Source organism: Vigna unguiculata, chromosome 5 (genome assembly GCF_037176805.1).
Source record: "Vigna unguiculata cultivar grain cowpea cultivar isolate G323 ecotype 2 chromosome 5, ASM3717680v1, whole genome shotgun sequence".
In the NCBI taxonomy this organism is placed as follows: domain Eukaryota; kingdom Viridiplantae; phylum Streptophyta; class Magnoliopsida; order Fabales; family Fabaceae; genus Vigna; species Vigna unguiculata.
Genome location: NC_140796.1, coordinates 39,765,205 through 39,786,529, shown reverse-complemented (window position 1 = coordinate 39,786,529; position 21,325 = coordinate 39,765,205). Strand labels below are relative to the sequence as shown.

The following is a 21,325-nucleotide window of genomic DNA, read 5'->3' as shown; positions in this document are numbered from 1 at the left end:
TGGTGACAACTCTAAACCATCCCAGTTCCATAGGATATAGTTGGACCACAATCTACAATTGATTATAATTTAAATGCAGAACATGACCCTCCTCTGCATGACCGTCCGATGATTGAACTTGTCGGTCGAGGATAATATTTCAAATCAATTAAAATAATTGTTTATATTATATAAGTTCTTTCATTTTGTGACAATTTTCCTTGACTTTTAGGTTTGTTCCATCTAGAGTTGTTGTTGACATGCGAAGCCTAGATGGTTTGTTTCTTGAAGATTTGATGAAACTTTGTTGAAGTAACTTGAAGCCATTGCTTTGGAATCATGCTTTGTTGAAGTAACTTGAAGCATTTATTAGATGTATAAGGTCGTTATTGTGTCTTCTAATCTGTTGAAATATTTTTCAACAAGTGAAAATGTGTCGTTTAATCTATTGAATAGATTTTTAACAGGTTAAAAGGTTAGCTACAATAGTCCTAAACTATGACTTATTCAATCAATTGATTTATTTTTTAATTGAAAATCAACTTATTGATTTGAAAATCAACCTGTCGAATTTCGTAACCATTTGACTATAAATGTTGTGATTTTTGAAAGAAAGGTAAAAAGATCACTTTTTAGTACGAAACTATTCTGGAAACTTGGAAATTCTCTGATACGATCCTATCCAGGAAAGAGTATGATCATTTCTGAATTTGAATCCTCAAGAGGCACGACACAAATAAATCAGAGAAGAACGTGGAATAAGACAAAGATGGAGGATGCCACAATCTAGCAGATTGATAAGTCAAGTGAAGATTCGCCATAAAGATGTTAATATTTGATAAGAATCGGAGGCCTAAGCCAAGAACAAAGAGAATCCTCTCTTTAATGAAATCAAATTCAATATATGACTAGAAGTGTCTACAATAATTTTTGGTACCTCTATATATAAGCACATGAGTTTAAGAAAACCTAAGAACCCTACAAGAAGACCCAAACCAAAACATAAACTAATTTATAAAAGAAAGCCCAAAGCCCAAAAACATAACTTATTTTCTAAAAGAAAACCCAAAGTTTAAAAATATAAATTAATTTCCTAATAACTATCCTTCAAAAGTGCTCCAAGCCATGATTTTCATATCCTTTGAATTTCCACTTGCAGTTGCTTATAGTATTAAGAGTCTTGAATAGATGTGATTTTTCAATCTCTTGCTCTTCGCCCTTGTTATAGGTCTTTTGAATTATAAAGGTTCATCTTCAAGTTCTTCTTGTATGGAATGTAGGGATAGTCCTCTATCATTTCCTCCTTCTTGAATCGAAGTTGTCCTTAATTTTGAACCTACATCAAATGGAGACAAGTCATTAATATTGGAACTAGAGCTTATCCCATAATCTTCAAGTAGATCAACGAGATAGGCATTGTCATTGATTCTTTTAAGAACTTGAAATGGTTCATCTCCTTTTGGTAAAAGTTTAGATTTCCTTTTAGAAGGAAGTCTCTCTTTCCTAAAGTGAACCCACACCCAATTGCCAGGTTCAAACTTGATTTGCTTCCTCCCTTTGTTAGCCTTAGAGGCTAACTTCTCCATCTTTTTTTTCTAGTTGGGCCTTTTCCTCTTTATGCAAGTTCTTGAAAAAGGTTGCTTTGGCAAGTCCATCGTTATTAGTCATAGAATCAATATCCCGTAAAGGTAACAAATCTAATGGAGTTAAAGGATTAAAACTATATACTACCTCAAAAGGATACCTCTAAGTAGTAGAATGAACTACCCTATTATAAGCAAACTCCACATGAGGTAACCACTCCTCCCAAGTTTTCAAATTTTTGTTTACAAAACATCTAAGGAGTTGCGAAAGAGTTTTATTTACCACTTCTATCTGGCCATCTATTTGAGGATGACAAGTTGTAGAGAAGAGAAGCTTTGTACCTAACTTACCCCATAAGACCTTCTAAAAATAGTTAACAAATTTGACATCCCCATCTGAAAAATAAATTGGCCATATGATTGACATCATCGCTCTTGTGGCAAGGAATGGAGTGAGCTATCTTTGAGAACCTATCAACCACAACAAAAATAGAATTTTTTCCACCTTTGGACCTTAGGAGACCCAAAACAAAATCCATAGAAATATCAATCCAAGGAGAGTTAATAGATCTCCATCCCAGCCAGTCATAATAAAAAGGCGGGGTCTTATAATGAAGAAGAGATTAAGAGTGGAAGTGTGTTGTTTATTTGAGGCAAAAGGGTATGGAAAAGTTGTTCAACAAATCAGGGACTTCACTCTTGGTACCCTCAGTTCAAGAGTTGTCTAAAGAAAGTGTATCTAACGTTCCACAAAGATACCTTCAGCCTCAACATAAAAAAATAAAGGCTCCTCATCTCTCAACAATCTCATGCCACCCTTCAAATTCCTGTTATTGACATGCACAAATTGCTTTCTCAAGAATCTGGAGTTCGGAATTGGCCAAGCTTCACCTTGCTTGCAAAGAATGGGGATTCTTCTAGGTTAGTTTAATATTCTCTTTTTATTCTTCAATTTATTTGGAAGGCATATAATCTCAAACAGTTAATGGATTTCAATTTTAATATTTTTTAGATTATAAACCATGGCATGAGCTCTTCTTTGGTGGAGAAAATAAAGTTGGAGATTAAGGAATTCTTCAACCTTCCAATGTCAGAGAAGAAAAAGTTTTGGTAGACTTCAGAAAATATGGAGGGTTTTGGGCAATTATTTGTTGTGAGTGAAGATCAAAAGCTTGATTGGAATGATATGTTCTACATGACCACCCTTCCTACCAAATCCAAAATGCCCGACTTATCATTTCAGGTTAGTGATATCATATTTCAAAAAATTCAGAATAATATGGTTCAGATTTTTTTTATATGTTGAGGGGGTATTGTTTATGTGATATATATTATGGTTCATTGAGGTAATGGATTTAGTAGTAGTAAGACCACAAAGAAAGGTGATTGTAAAAACTTAAAAATAGTTTAAAACTAAAGCATATAATTATACTTTTATTTCGTATGTAAGAATTTAATTCTAATATTTCAAATTTAAAAATGAAATATCACTACAAAAATAACACTGATTACCAACGGTCATATTTCGTCCGTAAAGCACAATATCCGTCGGTAATTTAGTTTTACCGACAGAATTTTGACGGGCAAATATCCGTCGATAAAAGGTCAGTCTGTAATATTTATCGATGGATTTGTGGCCGTCGACGACCATAATCCGTAGGTAATTCCTTCGGAAATGGACTCATGAAAATATTATCTTGTGCACATTACCAACGGATATATCCATCGGTAAATCTTTCAATTAGAAAACACAACACTGTAGAGTCATTTGTAACGTCTAATTTACCACACCAATTTAACTAATCAGACCAACCAATTCAACACAATCAAACCTGCCAATTCAGTACAGACCTACATATTTACAAATCACTCATATAGACTACATAAATTCATACAAGATGTCTAACAAGAAACTTCCAAATTCAATATAAACAATCAAACATAACCTCTGGTGCACACCACAGTGTCAAATGTACACTAATTTTAAATATAAATGTCATAAGTCATAAACTCTAATAACCTACATAGTCATCAGAATCAGTAGGGTCTTCAAGGTCTAGAATTGGGTTGGGCTGCACTTGGTCGGGCTGCTTAGTGCTTGGTTGGATTGTTATAGGTTGTGCAGGTGCAGGCTGTTGCTGAGACTGTGTTAGGTTGGATACAGCCTGTCGAAGGACTTGTTGGTCAAGAGGCATAAGTGTGAGGAGTATGTTCTATAACGTCTGAAATTGACCTTTCAATTTTGCATAAGCCTGATCATTTTCTTGCAATCGTTGATCAGTTGCTTTTAGTTTTTCATCAGTTTCTTGTAGTCGTTTTTTGAGGAAGGTAACTTCTTCAGCACTAGAAGTGGATGCAGTAGATTGGGGCTTCATGCCATTGCTTATACCTGTAAGTTCTCCAGTCCCATATATTCTTCCTTTATTCTTAGCCCCGACAACCTCAACCCAACACTTTGTCCTAATCGTATCATCTGCAGCAAGATCATCAATGATATCTTGTGATCCACCAGCACATGAGCCTTGTTCAGATTTGACCTATGAAAGTCTATTCTCAAATTATTCCTATATTAAATAAAATAATGAGAAATTAGTTAAAGAAGATAAAAATTAAAGTTTTCTTATAATAAATTTGAAGTGTTTGCTTACATATGTCCTCCGAGATCTTTCATCAACAAACTGGTCAGTTCCTTTGCGCATATGAGTTTGTTGAAACACCTCATCAATATGAGCAGCTCATCCTAGCTCTTTTGCCTATAACCAAAAAAATACATATACAAAAATTCTAAAAATGATACAATTCCAATAACTTAAGAATGGAGGTTTGTTTACCATATGAATGGCATGTTCATGGGTGGTAATGGAACCCCCATTCCACCCTTTTCGGAACCTCGGTTCCTTTGGGCTGTCACACACTTATTACGGTACGCAGGAGAATTCCAATGTGCCAGCAAATAATTCCAAACATCATCCCCAAGCCAGTAAGGTCGTTGGCTTGCATTCCTAGCCTCTCTAAACATCTCAGATAGTCTATGAGATGCTTTACTGTGAAAATTTTTATGAATTTTTGCTTCATGCTCAAGTTTCCACTGCACCTTCCTCTATGACAATGAATAAAGTGCAAATCACCAATAATAGTGAAAAGATAGTTCAATGTTAACCTACAGAAGGAATGAGAAGAGAATAAGAGTGATGATGTGTTACCTTAAAACGTTGCCAAAAATGTTTTTTTTTCTTCTGGAGGTATTGCTCCCCATGACGGCCAAGCTGTCATAAATTGTTGCTTAATAGACCGTGTGATGGCCTGGGAAGTAACTCTAGAAGGAAGAAACCTGCATATTCATTAAACAAAAGTCATACAAAAGAACACAAGTTGTAATGGAATAAATTTTTAACTTGATAGAAAGTATTACCCTCGATTAAACGGTTCAATCATGGGTCGCTCATGAAGAGGAGGGTCAACATCAACAACATCAATAGTATCTGAGGTGCCAACAATATTAGGAGAAGGGACTGATGATGGGGAAGGTATAGCAATATTGTGCAAAGCACCAGACAATGAGGGAGAAGGTTGTTGTAGATGAAAGAGGGGTGGTGGTATGGGTATCACTAGAGGGTGTGGTGTGGGTACCACTAGAGGGGGTGGTGTGGGTACCACAAGAGGGGGTGGTGTGGGTACCACAAGAGGGGTGGATGGAGATGGTGATGGTACAACAGCTGGAGAGGGGGACTATATGGGTGCATTATGGGTGCCAGTGGCAAGGGGTGGAATGGATGTGGATCCTACAATGCTAGGAATCCTCAGAACATAGCGGGCCTTTTTTGGCACCCTCTTTTCTTTACATTTTACTATCTCCTTCCTTTTATCAAGATTAGATGAACCTCCGGATGTCATTGAAAACTAAGTGAAATTTAAACTATGAGAATATGCTAAAGAAGTGGAAATCTTAATCATGTATCAATAAAATTATAATCTAAAATTTGCAAGAAAATGAAAAGCATCATAAATATTTAACTAATACACTTGTCATTCAATTAAGTCATAATACAACTCTAATTTTCAATGCAAATGGCTTCAAACACTTCTTTAATCATCACCCTCATCATCATCATTGTCTTCTTCTTCTTCTTCATCATCATCTTCTTCTTCTTCCTCTTCTTCTTCTTATTCTTCTCCATCTTCATTATCATATACGTCTTCATCTTCTTGTCTAGGTCCTTACAATTCTTCAGGATCACCATCAAAGTCATGCAACCTAGACACACCTTCTACTTGAATTATTTCATTGGCATGTGACATTTGATCAACTTGGTAGGCGATATCCTCTTCTACATCATTTGAATCAATGCGACACCTAGGTTTGGTTTGTATTGCAACACACCACCCACGTTTATCAATGTGAAATGCTGGATATGGCACATAATACACTTGTCTAACATTATTTGCAAGAATGAATGGATCAAATGGTTGGTATCTTGAACTTATTTGGAGTGCAAAAATATTATACCTAGGATCTACTCTTGTACGTCTTCTTGAAGGATCAAACCATTCACAATAAAAAACAACAACTCTCTTTGGAGAAGTACAAGTGTTGTACTCTAACTCATATATTTTAAGAATGATCCCATAAAAATCATCATAACCACCCTCAGTGAGGCCCTGGACGTACACACCACAATTAATTGTTTTCTTTCCGTTCGACCACGCTTTAGTGTGGAACTTGTACCCATTGACAAAGTATGTGTGCCATTCTTTGACGCATCCAATGGGCAAATTTGCCAAATCCCTTAGCTCTTGATTTCTAAGACTTAATGGCTCGTTATAAACCTACAAATATTTGACAATAGAGAGTTAAATCAAGTTAACCAAGTTGGTTTCATTAATTAACAGGACCATACTAACTTGATTTCTGGACCAGTAAGGAAACTTTGAATTTATGTTGGCAGGAACATTTGCTTGAGGTATTTGCTAAGCCACAAAGAAAGAACTGTTAAGAGGAATCATTACAATACATATACAAGTTGCTTAAAATCATTACAAAACCGGTGACGTTGTAAAAAATTAGATTAGAACATACTCAAGATAAGATTTAACTTCAGTGCAATTGATCAACACATGAACATGAGTAGAGTTAAATTCAACATCAGTTAGCCAATGAATGGCCTCCTTGCCTGTGTGACGACCAACTTGTTGAAACACTAATAATGTTGATTCAGATGTTTCACTTTGCCATTGTGTGTCATTCCTACGATTGCTTGGTAACAACATGAAGTTTTTAAAATAATGAGAAGAAAAGTGCGTGGTCTCACGATGCAAGTAAGCTGCACAAATTGATCCTTCTACTCTAGCTTTGTTTTTTATAGAAGGTTTTGATTCCCCATAAATCTATATGAACTAAAGGAATACATTAGGAAGGACATGAACATGATATACAAAATATAGTAATCATATCACCTTTCAAACGGATACATCCACCTATATTGCACTGGTCTGCCAAGCCATGCTTCGTATGGAAGATGAATAGGTAGATGCTCCATTTAATCAAAGAATCCTGGAGGGAATATTCTTTCCAATTTACAAAGAATAAGTGAAATATTTTCCTCCAATCTTCTTATTGAATCCCCTTTTAATATCGTTGAGCACAAATCTTTAAAGAAGTGACTAATTTCTATTAGAGGATTTAACACATGCATTGGTAATGAGCTAAACGCAATAGGAAGTACGTAATGTCTCCATGAAGACATGACAATCATGACTTTTCATACCATGAATACTACCTTTTTCAGTATCTGCACATCTTGCCAAGTTAGAAGAATAACCATCTGGCATTCTAAGCTCTTTGATCCAACGACAAACTATTTTAGCTTCATCTTTTGTTAAGGTGTAATTTGCTTTTGGCTTCAGCAACTTCCCGTTAGAATGTGACTGCAACTCCAAGTCTCTCCGTCGACAATACAAAGTTATATCTCTTCTTGCCTTGTCATTATCTTTTGTCTTGCCACTTACATTCGTCACTGTGTTGAAGATGTTGTCAACAAATTTTTTTTCTATGTGCATCACATCAAGATTATGTCTTAGCAAGTTATCTTTCCAATATGGAAGATCCCAGAAGATGTTTCTTTTAGTCCAATTATGCCATTCTTCAGACCCATTCATCCTTGTCACACCACTTTCAGTCACTTTTGGAAAATCTTTGACTCTTCGCCATAGTTGTGATAGGGTCAACTTTGGAGGTGGCCCATCCTTCTCAACTTCTCCTTTCCGAAATGTCTTATTGTTTCTCCTAAACGGATGCTCTATGGGCAAGAATCGACAATGACAATCAAACCAACAACTTTTCCGACCATAAGTTAATGTGAATGACTTAATGTGCTCCATACAATGCGAAAAAGCTAATCTACCGTGTGTGCTCCAACCGGATAACATCCCACATGCAGGGAAATCATTAATAGTCCACATCAAAACTGCTCTCATTAGAAAATTTTGCTTCCTTGAAACATTATACGTCCAAATACCACTTCGCAGCTTATTCAAATCATCAATCAAGGGCTCTAGATAAACATCTATAGATGCCTTTGGATTCGATGGACCTGGTATAAGACATGTTAAAAACATATAAGGCTTAGTCATACACATCTCAGGTGGAAGATTATATGGAGTAACAATCACTGGCCAACAAAAATAAGGGGATGACGATGTCTGAATGTATGGATTACATCCATCCATACGTAGACCAAGTCGAATGTTACGGGGATCACTGGCGAAAGATGGATGCTTTCGATCAAAGTGCTTTCAAGCTTCCCCATCAGATGGATGACATAGCATGCCTTCTATTTTGTTCTCATAATGTCATGTCATATGTTGTGTTGTTTGTATTGAAGCAAACATTCTTTGCAGTCTTGGAATTATAGGCAAGTAAAACATGGACTTCAATGGTATTGGTTTTTTTTGCCTTTGTTTTGGATGTTTTGTGCGGTATCGTGGTTGCCCACAATATTTGCATTGTAGCAAGGATGAATCATTTTTTCCATTATTATTATCGTAAAAAAGCATAGATCCATTCACACAACAATTAATCTTCTTATATTCCAATCCTAACTTTGAAACTAATTTCTTTGCTTCATAATAATTGTTGGGCAAAGGATTATTTGGTTGTGTTAGATCTAAAATTAGTTTTGCCATTTGGTCCAATGCTTGGTTAGGAATGTTCCAGTTCGATTTGAAGGCCAGAAGTTTAATGCATACAAACAACTTTGACTCCCTTACCCCCTTCAAAGACAGGTTCATTTGCCTCTGCCAATAAATTGTAAAACCTCTAAGTGAGTTCATTTAGAGATTCTTCTAAACAACTATCGTTATCTTGTTCAAATGAAGCATGTTAGCCAAAAGCATTATTCAACATCTCTGACATATACATTGCTTGATTCATCTCAGAGGTAGGTACAACCATGCTTGAACTAGGAAGACGTCTTTCATGTTCACCCAAATAAACAGATGGCACCTCTTCACCGTGAAATGTCCAAATCCAATAATCTAGCATGAATCCTTTTTTGTATAGATGAACTTTAACTTCTTCGTCTTTCAAAATTCGAGTATATTCACACTTGATGCATGGACATCGAATCCCTCCCTCAAGAGCATAATATTTATATTGACGAGCCGTCTGGATAAACTTTTCAAACTCCAATCACAAAAGATTCCTTCAAGCCTCTCCTACAACTGTAACAACGGTCATACACCCAACGATGGTGGCTGGGAACTTCGCCCATGTCCTGTGACAAGGCAAAGATAGACAGTGTTACATTTGTGATAGTGGAGACATATATGTCCCTATCTATTGCTTATGATCATGACATTGTGGGGATATATCTCACTGATTAAGTAAGATATCCAAATACTAACCAAACTATAATGTCCTAATTGGAATGCAAGTCCTATGACTATGCATACCATTTTAGCTAAAATTTCTTTCTTGTTGTCTTTAGTAGTCTATTTTCAGGTTTTAGAGTCAAATTTTCTTTCTTGTTGACTTTAGTAGTCTATACAATTTGCATTCAATTAGGCATTTTTATCAAACACCTACATACATTCAATTAGGCATTAGGAATCTGTACGTAGGAATGCCTCACAAAAAATTGAATTCATCTAGGTAGGATGAAGAAGGTCTTTGATGCAAAGCAAAGCAAAGGCAATGCTTGAGAATGACAATAGAAAGCAAACTAAAATAGTTTTTGTACTTTCTATACTAAAATAGTTTTTGTACTTTCTAGATATTGAGTGCATCTAGTATATGTTGGAGATATAAACTCCATTGGAGATATAAACACACTTTCACAGATCACACACACAAAACAGAAATGTCAAATTATACTAAGAGAAGAAAGGACAACAATATTCTCAATAACAGTCCATATGATAGATATAAAGTGCATTAAGCCAAACTGTACAAAGCACAAATTCAGAAACAAATTACAGATTGTGTGGGAGAGATTGTTGGTATATATGTTCATAACATTCATATAAACAATAACACATGAATATACACATATCATCAATTTGAGGCTCTTGCAAACAACACATGAATATATTTATATACCCACTTACCTCCCTCACCGGTGCAACCACAAAATTACCACCCTCACTCAGTGCTTTGTTCACGCCAAGAAATCTGCCAAAGAATGATATAATATCAAAATTAATTTGCAAAAGAAACAATAACACCAAATACAAACAAACAGCAACAACAACACCAAATCTATGAGCACAAATTTGTAACCCTCCTTCATGACACAAACAACAATACCACAATTCATAATAGCACAATGGAATGGTGAAAAGAAGAGAAACAAAAAAATAAAATAAAAAAAAGAGGTTTAGAGTTGTTACCATAGTTATTATAGGAAACTATGGAAAACTATAAAAAAAAGAGCAATGTCTACGAAAATAGTTTGGGTACGGAAGTGGTTACACGTAGAGAAGATGTTAGCACCTTACAACGTCCGTCCTAAGACGGTACTTTTAATTAAAATACAAATGAATGTAGTCTCCTTTAAATATTTATTTTCCGAAATAATAAAAAGAGAAAATTCAAAAGAAACAAAAAAATATTTTTGTTTTTTTGGGCCCGACAAAGATTAATCATGGCTTCTACATATCTCCATTCATAATGGAGAATCAGGGTCACGTAGTTCTTTATGAAAAAAACTTTTTGAAAACAATTTGTTCAAAGACGTTGACATTGCTTTTTTTTTATAAATTTTGTATTTTTTTTAGTAATTTTATAGAAAATTGAATGTATTAAGTACTAAGACGGCACGAACGGTCATACAAGCACTTATACTTTTTAAAAGTTAAAAGTGTACTTAAATTATTTATTTATTATTATTTAAAAAAAAACTTTCAAAATAAGATAGGATATAAAAAAAAGTATGACTATTATATATCCATAATTTATAAAACATTAGGAAAATAAATAAATGAATAAATAAAATATTAGGAAATAACGTCTAGGATTAAACTTATTATTTTATTATTTGTAAATGGTTAACTAAAAAGTTAAAAATAAATACTTAATATATAAAAAGATGGCATGTGATCAGCCCTTATGACTTCATGTGCAATACAATTATATATTATAACTTGTAACCATATCATGGGTCAACCCAAAAAAGTATTAGAAAACGGGACTCACACAAACATAGAATGTTAAAAACCAAATTTTATGTCCGGGAGTCGGTTACGTGTGGGAAAGGTATTAGCACCCCATAGCGTCCGTCCTAATACGATACCTTTAATTAATTATGCAAAAAGATGTGGTTTTCAAAATATTTAATTTTCCCCAAAAGTAAAAATAAAAGGATGTACAAAAGAAACAATTTTCTTTTGGGCCCGACAAGGATTAATCCTCGCTCCTAAGTATTTCCATTTACAATGGAGAATCAGGGTTACGTAGTTCTTTTACAAAAAAAAACTATTTGGAAAACTCTTTGGAAAATGGTTTGAATTTTTTGATATTTTTAAAAACCTTTTTACTTAAATTTTTTGTATTTTGAATTATTTTAAAATTCGTGTCACGCGACGCGAGTGGCTGGACAAACACTTGAAATAAATTCTTTTTTTTATCTTTTATTTTTTTTGTTTTTTTATCATTTATAAATTTTTAATATTTTCTTAAAGTTATTTAAAAGTGGTTGTGGATGTCATTGCGATGTGAGCAACCAAATAGATATAAAAGAGTAAACAAAGAAAGCTATTTTTTTAGATGATCTGTATATTTTTTAGAAAAAACAAAAGTCTAAATTGGATGTCATGCGACACGAGTGGTCGGGCAGACACTAAAGAAAGGGAAAAATTATTTTTTATGATTAAAAAAATAAATGAAAATTGAAAAAAACAAAATCAAAAGATGAAAAAAATTCAATATCTCTTCACCTTTACTCTTTTCTTTTTCTTACCTCCTTTTCTAATATTTCTTGTGTTTTTTCTAAGAGAGATAAAAATGATGTGTCTGTGTGGATGGTAATGAGACAGAAAGAGAGTGTGTAGAGAATATTTTCTTTCTTTCTTTTGATTCTTATCTCCTTCAATATTTTTTTTTTTGTTTTGAGAGAGAGATAAAAAAGTAGTTGTGTATCTAGGAGTGGTGATGAGAAAGAATTAGAGAAGTGTAGAGAATTTTTTTTTTCGGTCTCCTTTTTCATATGATAAAGTGCGTATTTATACCCACACATTGCAATATCATTGCAATCTCAACCTTAATTGTAATGAACAATATAAGAAGAAATTGGTCATGATAACAGCACATTATGGAGATCAAATTGCAGCAAATCAGAGCACAAAATCAATCAAGATCGGTAATATTGATTCTAATCATTAACAAATTAGAGCACAAAATCAATTCCACTTAGTAATATTGATTCTTATCATTTGAAGAGATATTGTTTCTAATGATTAGAATCATATGACTAATTTCTCTATCAAAAACAAAGGGTATAAAATATTTCAGTTGTTGGGCTCATGAAAAGGAGTGTGATAATTAATAACAAATTGGGCTCTTCCTTCTTCTTTTTTTTTTTTCCATTTTTCAATCTCTCTTTTTTTTTCTAAAATTAAAGTTTGAAAAATCTTTGAAGAAAATTTTGTTTCACATTTTTTTTTCCATTAATTAAAAAAAAATTTAAATAAATTTATTCATCAGGACGAAATTGGGTCTTGATAGACATGATCAACAAGAATGATTCTAAATATTAGCAAAATTCTGCTTCTAATTATTAGAATCACATTATTAACTTCTTGATTTGGAGCAAAACATAGAGTGGGGATGCGAATATAAAATATTAGGTTGTCATTGGTTGCAAGAAAATGTGGTGTGGATGGATAAAATATATTGGGCTAAAAGGTAAAAAAAATGTAAAAGAAAACACACAAAGGATTAAAACAATTTTTTTTATTTATTCATTATTATTATCATATTATTATATTATTATTATTATTTAGAAAAAGAAAATTAAAATTTCCAAAAACAAACTTACTTATTTTTATTTTTTTAAGGCCCTATTCTTTTCTGCCTTTAACTTATAGGGCTGCCCCAAATCTAATGGGTCTAAGAGCTGACCCAAAGGATAAATCTGATCCTAGTCTGCCCTAATGCGTACACTTTCACTCTTTCAGAAACCAGCTGTCATCCCCTTGCTCTCACAGGACGCTCTACTAGGGTTTCTCCCCAAGCCTTCTCGAACTAGCTCGGAACCAGTTCCTACTCCACGTAAGTGCCCCTTTCTAGATCATATGAGTTCCATTGTTGTTCCTTTGTATTTCACAGTTAGGGTTTCGTGTTAATCCGCCCCTTTGTCCCGTGTACCTTCTATTTTCAGCTCATTAGTGCGTTCCAAGGGTGGCAGTGCTCGCGGTCGTGTTGTCAAGGTTCTGTTAACCCTTTTTCCAAGTACGGGAAGTTAGTGTTTGAGTCTAAGTTGTGTTTTATGCCTGTTCTTGAGCTTGTGAATCGTTTGTATGGAATAATCGTTGTTCTCGGATTGTGAGATGCTTTGTGTGATTGGCTGGGTTGAATGATGCATTTGTTGCAGGTGAGGCTATAGCGAGGACTGATAACCTCGCTTAGGCTAGTCGGACTCGCCTAAGCGAGTCTGGCGGAGGCTCGCCCAAGCCTTTTTCGCCAAGTGTCGCCCAAGCGGCCAGCTTTTTCGCCCAGGCGAGAGGGGTCTCGCCTAAGCAAAATCCCGCGTTGTTTTCCTGTTCCTGTTTTGAGCCTTCGCCTAGGCAGAGGGGGACTCGCCTGAGCGAGACTGTCTCGCCTGAGCGAGACCCTTCAGCCTGAGCGAGGTGCTGGGCGAGACAATGCTGTGTTTGGATGTTTGTTTATTCTTGGATGATTGGTTTTGGTTTGGGTATGAATGTTATGATGAGGGACATGTATATAATGGAGTATGATGTATACATAGCATGATTCATGAATTATAAATGATAGATTTGGTATGAGTATTGGCATGTGAACTAAATTAGATGGGTATTATTAAAGTGACATGATAATGAGATGAGATGAAAATCCTTTATGCATGGATGGTTTATGATGAGTTGAAATGGGTTGGGCCTGAAACATGAAAGGCATTGGCTTTAAAGGTTGGTACGATTAATGTATATCTATGCATGGTGAATATTCTTTGCCTGTATGAATATGGTTGATCTGTGTCAGTGCATAATTCCTTGGAGTCTCTAGGTGAGACTTTTAGGGTCGCGCTTCAGTGGTCGGGACGTAATTCCATGGCCCCTATTAGTAGGTGTCCATGGTGGTGCCCCATCTGTATAACTAGGTAAGGATTCAAGGGAAGGTTGCATCCTGACGCTCTAAGAGGTCAGTTAGTCTCACCTAGAGCGGACTAACTCCTGTGGTGAGCGTAGTAGGAGACCTGAAATTCATTAAGGGCTAACCTTGTAGTGAAGGAAATTGATTCATTGTATTCTTGTAACACATAGCTCGGGGGTGAGAAACTTGGGGGTGAGTAGAGGTATCCACCACAAGTGCAAGCATCTGCTGAATTCGACCAAGTTATACATATCCGGATGAGTCGAGTCGAGTCGTAGTGTATTGATTGAAAAGTCATAACATACTTGGTTGTTGTATGGATATTGGATGGTGAAATTACGTTTGACTGTATGATGAAAATGTTGTTGGCTCTAGCTTACCCTGTTTATTGTATGGTTGTCTTGTATGTGGCTCTTCTTTCTTGCGATGATCATCAATTTAATTGATGAGAGCAGATGGGCGAGGTTCTCGTGGTCAGCAAGGAAATGGAGATTCCGCTGCTTAGCCATCGAGACTGGATTTTATTTTCTTCATGGTTTTCGTTAGGGTTATGGCCCATGTATTGTTTTACACTTTGTTGCTCTATTCCCTTTTGTTAAACTTGTATCTGGTTTCCCGTTGGCATCGTGGTGTGCCCAGGTTGTAGGGATTGTGTTAAGGACCCCAAGACTACGCTACAGTACTATTATTGTGTGACATTTCTTTTATTTTTGCTTAATAATTAAATGGGACGTTACAATTTTTATTTTTATTTTTATTTATTTCTTCATTATTATTTTTTTATTTTTTTTATTCATGTCGGCTTCAAACTAAATGTTAGGCCGATGGCAAAGCATTATTCTCTTTGGCTACTATACAACCTTTTATAAGCTATACATAAGAGGAGAATCTCCGAAGCATCTAACATTTTGAAAACTAATCTTAGAATGTGTCCTAAATTTCCACACCACATTTTCATCAAACCACTTTGTATTAGCCCCATTTTCCCACACTGACCTCAAATCATTCCTCCATCTTGATTGATGTGTAATATTATCCTTATCATTCATGTTTCTCCAAAATCCATACTTGGATTCTAAAATTTCTTTGCATAGTCCATTATCTTTCATAACCAACCTCCATTTCCAATAAAATGCTATTAAATAGTCTAATGTCCTTAGCAGAACCTGAGACAAATAAAAATCAAAATTGATCAAATCTGATGTGAGATTAAAAGACAATTCTAAATTGATTAATATTTTGAAGTTCTAAAATTCTGGAAACTAACATAAAAGAAGTAATGTTTGATATGCAGAGAGAATCTAGAGCTATACTCACAAAAAATGAAAGATCTGGCGATGATCATAATTGGGCAAATGGGAAAAGCTTTGGAGATTGAAGAAAGGGAAATGAGAGAATTATTTGAAGATGGGATACAAATGATGAGGATCAACTATTATCCGCCTTTTCCTCAACCAGAAAAGGTCATTGGTTTAACAAATCATTCAGATGGAGTAGCTCTAACCATCCTCTTACATGTCAATCAAGTAGAAGGATTGCAGATAAGAAAAGATGGCACGTGGATTCCTGTTAAACCCTTACCTAATGCCTTTGTTGTCAATGTTGGTGACATAAGGAGGTAAATTATTCATTCATTTATAATATATATATATATATTAACATATTCATATATTTATAATCTTTTATTTGATTATAAGATTTCGTAATAGCTTTTTAAATTTTGAAAAGTTATTTTCATTTTTTATTTAAAAATTTTTGGTCACTTGGGCTTTTAAAAAATAATGATTGATTTCAATTTTTAACCAGTTTTTTGTTGGTACGCGAAAGCCATTGTATTCATCATATGAATGAAAATTACAAACTTCAGAACCAAGGGTCAGAAACATGGTAGAAAGTAATCTAAAACAAAAAAAAAAATGTATTTCATACTTATACTACAGAAGTTACTGCTAAAGAGATTTACTTCCAATTTTGCATGTTTTATATGGCCTAGATTATTACCAATGGAACATATCGAAGTGTTGAGCATCGAGAGCAACAGTGAACTCTGAGAAGGAAAGAATTTCATTTGGAACATTCTATAGCCCTAGAGAATTGTCATTGGTCCTTGGCCATGTTTGATTACTCATCATACCCCACCACAGTTCAAGAGTATCAGAGTGAATCGGTATTTTAAAGACTATTTTGGTGGAAAACTTGAAGGAAAGTCCAACAGAGACAACATGAGAATAGAGCATCCTATTTAGGAAAGAAGATATATTCGCACCAGTTATAAGGGTTGTATGAACAATAGACAAGTTAAAATAACATCATAGTTCTATCTAATGATAATCCAAAATAGGTTTATGTAAAGAATATTTGTATGCATAATATGGGATCTTTATTATCTATCACATATTATGATCTTTATTATCTTTATCGTTGCTTTAGACATTTCTTGTCATGTCATATTACATTAACACTCTAAATTCTAATTATTGTTATGTTTTTTACCAGCAAAAAATAATATGTTTATATATATATATATATATATATATATATATATATAAAAGATGTCAATGATCTTAACTCTGTCTTCATGACTCACAGTATCAATATCACTTAATCCATTAAAGTATCTTGTGTAATTCGCAAGTGTACCAAATTAATACAACGGACAACTTTAGATATCGGTCCCACATAAACTGACGTGATTTAAATTTAATGGATTGTTTGCTAATAAATGTACAAAGAACAAAACATTTTTAGTTTATATAACAAAAAAACTAAATTTTAAATTAAATGTAAATAATAAACAAAAATTAACACAATGTAAATAATAATAGACTATGTAGTTAAAACAAGAATAAAATATAAGAGATGATGGAAAATAAATATATTGAATGAAGAATTCATACAGAATTAAGAATAAATTACACCCAACCCCATGAATGAGAGAGTTAGCTACTCCTAAACATACTGAACTTTGAATGATGATCGAATTGAATGCTTCCAACCTTCAGAATGTCCTTCTAATGTCAAAAGAATTTAGATCAAGTTTCTTTCTATCAAAGTGTGTCTTCCTCTCTCCTAGAGGGGGGTTTTTCCCCAAAAGGAGTGTTTATTGCCAAAAGGGTTGTGCCTTTCACCTCTGTCAGACCTCTTATTTATAGAGTTTTTGAATTAGACTAAGCCTACAATTTTGTACTTGATTTTGTGCTGAAATATCTTGAATATATATATATATATATATATATATATATATATATATATATATATATATATATATATATATATATATATATATATATATTTTAATCTTACGAAGGTCAATATCTTTGAGATATTCTTCAAATATTATGTTTGGTGATTGAAGTAACCAACTTGGGATAACTGATTTTACTGATATTCTTTTAATATTAGTGTAGGAAAGGGATTTGGCAGCGATTATTTTTGCCATTCTGCCCTGATTTCAGAATCGAGGCATATTAGGACGAGGCCAAATAGGGTCAGCTTTTGGCCTCGGGTGTGAACCAAAGTAGAAACCCCACATTCTACCCGGTTCTTATGAGAACCGAAGTATGGTTCGATAGAAAATCAACCCTAGGTTCTTCCACCACCTTCGAACCACCATGGAAGCCGCTATCCATCTTCGATTCACCGAAAACCACCACGCCACCTAGGAACCTCAGCCACTCGCACCTTCATGCATCAATGAGTCCATTATCGTCTCGAAACGGTCACCAAAGACAGAACCACCAACGTTCACCCTAAATTTGCACCATGAACAACAACACCGTGGATTGTAGCAGCGTTGGTGGGGAAGGAGACCCAACGGTGTGACGTAGTAGTGTGAGGTAGACGAAGCAGCAGACCTATGGTGGCGTGAGTGGCTGGAACGCAACAACAGCAACAGGCGCGAGAAGCAAGGCGGGATGAGAGAAATCGTAGGCGCGAGGAAGAAGAAGAAGAAGAAGAAGAAGAAGAAAATTGATTCACATTTTTGAACCCTAATAAAACTTATGTCCTTAATTTAACTTTTAACCAAAGTAGAAAACCCTTTTTGGCACCGGTTCAATTTCACCCAAGGAAGAAGGAACAAATGTGGTCCACATGCATGTTTTCAACTCATAAAAACCTCTAATGCATGATTCTCTTCCCTTTTCTACTCTAGATTGCCTTTTATGCCGCCACTCATATGCACGTCCTACAAATTTAGAAATAACATACCTAAGAATGTCAGACTGACTATATTTATTAAAGAATGATTGCACCAACTTCTCTGTATCCCACATCCAATCTATGAATTATATTGGACCTATATCCTCTCCAAAGAATGGAATGTCACTATGAAATGTATGATGCAACTCGAGACTACCATGCTTATGCTACCTAGGACTATATGAATATGTACTCATGGTGATTTAAGGAACTTATGCATTTGCATAAAAGGGTGAAAGAAGAGGACTAGCACAAGTGTACCTCCAAGTTAGCGAGGTGACTCTCAAGGACTTCTTAAGTACCAAGGCTAATCCTTGCCAAGGTTACACTTGCAAAAGTACTCAAAGTTCACACAAATTTTCAAGTAATAAGTAGATAGAATCACTTGACACAGAGCACACAAACAAACAAAACAAAGAAAATTTAACATTAAAAATGGACCCCTAATTGGCAAAATATTAGAGAATTTGGTCTCACAAATCAAGCACTATGCAACGTGAAAACATGAATCTAAACTATGGGGCCTAAGGCAAGGTGAGAAAGCACTTAGAACTTTCAACACTTTTACCACTAAAAGCGTTTCACTATAGGTGAGAAAGGTTCTACTTAAGAGATGGGATTGAACACCTTGTACCTAAGTAGGCCACAATTACAATGAAGAAAAAAAACTAAAATTTGGAACACAAAGTAGGTGCTAAAACGAAGTGTCTCGCAAGCACAACGGATGCCAAAAGAATGGCCAAAAACAAGTTTAGAAACTCACAATTTTTGTAGGCCATTTTACCAAAAAAATTTGCACACAAAGTGTAAGACCCAAGACAATTAAATAAATTAATAACTATTTATTTAATAAATGCGATAGTGGAAACCCCTAAGTTATTTAATGTGCAGAGAGAAAATAAGGAACAATGGTAGCTTAAGGGGTAGAGTATGTTGATGGTATGGGGAGGACTTGGGTTTGAGTATTGTGAATGCCATTTGTGGATTATTTTTATTATTTAATTATTTTGCATACAAGCATGGTTGTGGGATAAGAGGTTATAAGGCATGGTGCGCATGAAATGTTAAGAAACATGAATTGGCTTGATGGTGGTGCATTGACTTGACTTTGACATGGTTATGGGTTAGAACCTTGGTAGATATGGATGAAGTTTTATTCTTGCTAAAATTATTTTTGGCATGAATGAGGGGATCAGAAAACCCTAGCCATCTTGAAGAGCATATGGAAGGGCTGGAAAACCATCTCATAATAGTTGTTGAATGGCAATTAAACCCAATTTCAATGCATTTTCGTTTTCTTGCAATAAACCACAATTAAGGGATAGCTAAGGGGAAAATTAAGAGGGATAAAGTGTGTTTTGAAGGATGCTTTTGGTGAGTACTAAGAGGAGAGGAAATGCAGAGCAACAATAGTGTTTAGCGAGTGAGAAGGAGAGCTGAATTGAGGAAGAGCAAAGGAAGACATTGGTGATCAAGGAAGAAACTCTAAAATCATCAAGTTTGAGCAAGGAGTACCAAGTTAGGGGAGCTGTCATTTCCTCTTTTAATGATATTATATGCAATTGCGTTATATATTGATGCATGAAAGTTTTCTCCTGAATCAAATTCTTGTATCGTTTAACTTCTTGATGTTTGTCGTATGTCGTTTTAGAGAGAGTATGTGTGTGCTTGTTGTTTCTGTTGTATTGAGTTCTCTTTGTGACCCAATCAATGCTATGATTATCATGATTTTTCTTTTTGGCATTTGTGATCCAATCATTACTATGATTATCATGATTTTTTTTTCACTTGACGAGATGTTTAAAGTTTTTCTTCTAAATACAACACACTTAATATTCTTCTTATTATTCTTATCAAAATTTTGGTTAAATTATACTTTTAGTCCCAATTTTTGTAGTAAAATTTGAATTTGGTCCCTCAATTGTTTTTTATCTCAATATGGTTCCTATTTTGGGAAATTTGATCCAATCAAGTCCTTTCCATTAGTGGTGTAGTAACAGTGTTAAATGGGGTGCCACGTGTCAGCTTCTAGATTTTTTGAATTTTTTATTTTTTTTTGAATTTTCTTTTATTTTTTATTAATTTTTTTAAAATTTTTAAAAAAATAAAATTTTGCCACGTGTCAAACTGACATCGTGCCACGTGACAATGAGAGTGCTACATGTCACTATTATGTGAGGTGTCATTTTGTTATTGTCAATTTGGTCCTTGTATTTTAATTTTTGTCTCAATTTAATCTCAATTTTTGTAAAAATTGTGCACTTTTGTCCCTCTCCAAATTGAAACCAAATTTAATTTCTATATAAATATGCACAAATATTTCTATCAAAATTGATATTTCAAGTAAATATTTTTAACAAGATTAAGTTTATTTTAATTTATATTTTACATTAAACTTTATTTAAAATTGTTTTAAAGTTGTTAATAGAAAATAATACTAATAAAAAAACTCATAAATTATATTGATATTTTATTACATTATACTTTAATATTGTTTTTTATTTAAATTTATATTTTAAATAATTGCATATTTTTAAAATGTGTAAAATTCAATAATTTCTATACAAATGTTTTAGTTAGTATAAAAATAACAATTATATAATATTTTTTAAAAATTAACAAGTTTATGTAACAATAAAAAATAAATAAATTTAAAATTTATAAATAATTTTAAGTAAAATTTAATGTGAAACAAATTTAAATAAACTTGGTTTTATTGAAAATATATAATAAAAATATC

At 34.0% G+C, this 21,325-nt stretch overlaps 1 pseudogene across 1 annotated transcript; it reads left to right on the top strand.

The window, feature by feature from the left end:
* Positions 1 to 2,225: 2,225 nt before the first annotated feature.
* On the top strand, positions 2,226 to 16,579 carry LOC114184630 (protein SRG1-like; annotated as a pseudogene). Its single transcript, XR_014994855.1, has 6 exons — positions 2,226 to 2,483; positions 2,575 to 2,805; positions 7,467 to 7,475; positions 11,321 to 11,331; positions 15,680 to 16,003; positions 16,379 to 16,579. The product of XR_014994855.1 is annotated as a protein SRG1-like (transcript).
* The last annotated feature ends 4,746 nt before the right edge of the window (positions 16,580 to 21,325 follow it).